Source organism: Adiantum capillus-veneris, chromosome 23 (assembly GCF_014529385.1).
Source record: "Adiantum capillus-veneris isolate H3 chromosome 23, ASM1452938v2, whole genome shotgun sequence".
Classification (NCBI taxonomy): Eukaryota; Viridiplantae; Streptophyta; class Polypodiopsida; order Polypodiales; family Pteridaceae; genus Adiantum; species Adiantum capillus-veneris.
In genome coordinates, this window is record NC_140953.1 from 62,447,640 (window position 1) to 62,450,963 (window position 3,324).

The following is a 3,324-nucleotide window of genomic DNA, read 5'->3' on the forward strand; positions in this document are numbered from 1 at the left end:
TTGGTTGCAAATGTTTGTTTTGACCACACAGTTTTGTTCCTTGCATGATTTTATGCATCTTTGCTTGTTCAAAAATTGATTTGAAGCAATTTGGACCACATTATCAGCATTTCAGTTTAAAAGGACATTCTAGAGAAAAATTCGACAACTCTACTAACTTTGCACTCTATTCACTGAACAAGAGCAATGCAAGCCGCGGAGAAGGCCAAGAAGAAGCTAAACCGAAAAGAAAAACTACAAGAATTGCCTGCGTATCAACTGGACCCCGAGTCAGTCAAGGCGGCAAAAGCATCCTTATCTTTCTAAAGAACAGCTGGAAGAACACCACACCACGGTCTTCACTGGCAGGTTCAAGAGTGAAGAAGGGCATCAAGTGGGGTTGCAACTCTTGCCTAAAGAGGTCTACGATGTAGTTGCAAAGCTAGAAACCAAAGAAGCTAACCGTAGGTTGGGGCTACAACATTTCTACAAACAAGAGCCTTGCGGAGTGGACTTTCAGAAAGCTTACGAGCTTCTGTCCACCATTAAAGAAGACGGAACCACCCAGATATCATACACCCAAGGAAAGAAGGTCAAAGTTGTAATTACAAAAGAAATAGTGGCAGAGGCACTCAGACTGCCCAGTGAAGGAATGACCATGCACACAAGAGACAGGAAAACCGCGGGCACATTTACCAAGGAGACAACCGCTGCTACATTCACCGATCTCATCCACAAACAGGTGGAAGAGCCAGCCCGTCTGTACCATCAACACTTCCATTTCCTGGAAAAAAGGCCACCAAGATACACGACACCAAATCACGCCGTGGCCACCACCTTTACAGTTTTGAAGTCAACAACCAGGTAACCTGTGGACCACGTGTAGTATGTCTTGACCACACTAAAGGCCACCAAGAAGGAGGGTAAAATCACATACTTGGGCAAGCCAAAAGTGTTGACAAGAATAGCCTATCATGCCATCGGCATAGCTGACAACCTACCGCCTGCCCCAGATCAGAATACATGGATCTTGGCAGCACAACCCTCTCCAAGAGCTACAAGATCAGGTAAAAGATCTTTTAAATCAAGCGATGAATCTGATGATAGCTCATCAGATCGACACAGCAACGAAAGCTCTGACAATGAAGAAAAGAGAGCTAGAAGGGAGGAGATGAAGAGGAAAGTTGTGGCTGCCCACTAAGAGGAGCCAGCTTAAAAAAACAAGCACGATTTGAAAGAGAAAAATAGGCTTACTAGCGCAGTAGGCAAGCACAAGGAAAGGACCCAGAAAAGTGGGTACCCACAAGCCTGAAAGGACCTCGAATGAAGCATCATACAAGAAAAGAGGCCGAGGATCCAAAAGATTATTTAGAAAGAATGTACCAGGAGGCCGAAGCCCTAAAGCTAAAGGAGGCAGAAGAAGCAGCAAAGAAAGCTGAGGAAGCGGTGACCCAAGAGCAAAGCCAGGCATCTCCCCAACCCACCTCACCGCCATCGGAACACCAGGACCATCCCATGCCTAGTCCACCACCATCACCACCAGGCCAAGATACCAATGAAAATGCTGAGACCGAAAAAGAAACAGATTCTAAATTCACCCACCAAACAAAAGCTACACAAAAAGCTGACCACACCGAACGACAAGAGGAAAAAGAAGCGGAGCCCGAACCGGAGCAGGCAGCCGGAGCAACTCAAAAGCCGGCGGAAGAAACTGATAAAGAGGTAGATACAGAAAAAGAGCATATCACTACACATGACAAAGAGCCCAAGGCGGAGAAGGTAAAAGAAAGGCCAGCACCTGAAGAGACGGTAAGGGTCGAGACCACACCAGCTACTTCCACTCAACCAGAAACTGCCGAGGCATCAAAGCCTAAGGATGGCCATGAAGAAGAACAACCATCCACCTTTACAGTGCCACCAGCACTTACAACACAGCAAGAAGTAACACAGGAGGCTGCAGGCACATCCCAACTAGCAAGACAGGAGGAGTGGCAGTCCAATGATGAAGTAATTTTACAGGTAAATGAGTATGCAAGGCAGATCCAAGACATGACGGAGAAACTCCGCTCAGCAGCCTTAAACCGCAGCACAAAGGCCAAGGAACTAGATATGGTCATCGATGCTCTTCAAGGAGAGCTCGACGACAGGATGATTACTATCACTAATCTCCAAAGGCAAGTGCAAGAGCTAAAGACAGAAGCGGAACAGCATCAGATAGCTAGGGACAAACAACAGAAGAAAATGGAGGAGTTAGGAGAACTCCTCACTAAGTTATCTGATGCCTGCAAGGTAAAAGATGAGTAGCTGACAGAAGTGACAAATGAACTTCTTGCCACCTCTCTGTCAGCTCAGAAAATTCAAGTGCAGTTAGATGTAGCCAACGCTTCTCTGCAATACTCCGAATAGAGAATCAATGATCATGCCATTTTCTTGTAGCAAATCAGAGAAAATCCAGCCGTGGCCTCGATCAAGGAAACAGATGAAGTGTACAAGGCACTTGAAAAGAAAAACATGGATTTAGAACTGGAATTGAAGCTTGAACAGTCACAGTGCAGAGACCTGGCACTGATGCGGGTCCAAAGAGAGGAGGAGCTGCTAAAGGAGATTGCAAAACTGAAGCGTATGAATCAACTCCTCAGAGATGGAAAGCCCGACACACAGGAAGAGGCAGGCACTTCAGAGCCGCCCCAATTTGACATTCCCTCGGTCTCGTTTGCTGAATTTGAGACGCAGTCTACAGCAAAGCCGAGTGGTGATGAAGACTTTCACGTCCACATTACTGACAAAGATACAATGCCAATGGTTCAGCTGCTATTAAAATCTGAAGAAGACGCACTGAAGGAAAAGATCACTTTAGAGGTGGATGAGCAGTGGAAGGCCGCTATGGATTGGGAGTTGAGAGTTTTACACTCTTTCAACGTCACTCAACTCACTCCCAATCAAATCAACGCTCAATGGCACCAGCTATCCATGCCATACCCTCTCATCAAGGTAGAACTCTTATAGGTAAAAGAAAGGTTGTACAAGGATATGCAAGAAGATGGTGTAGATAAAGACCACCCGAAGTGGAGGTTAAGCTGGCTGAACAAGAATCCGAGGTACCTGATTCTGTTCACAAGAGCACCTGCAGCCTTACAGAAAATCCAACATTCTATCATGTACCCAGAGTAAGGACATGTCAAGCGCATGAAGCACTGTAGAAGAAAAGGCCAACATGGCTCAATTCCCCCAGGCTGCCAGCTCCAGAGAGAGGCCAAGCAACGGAAGAATACATGGTGAAAACCCTAACGGGTGCCATGACATTCTTCAAGAGTCTGCCAAATCTCTCCTGTGCAATGCTATATA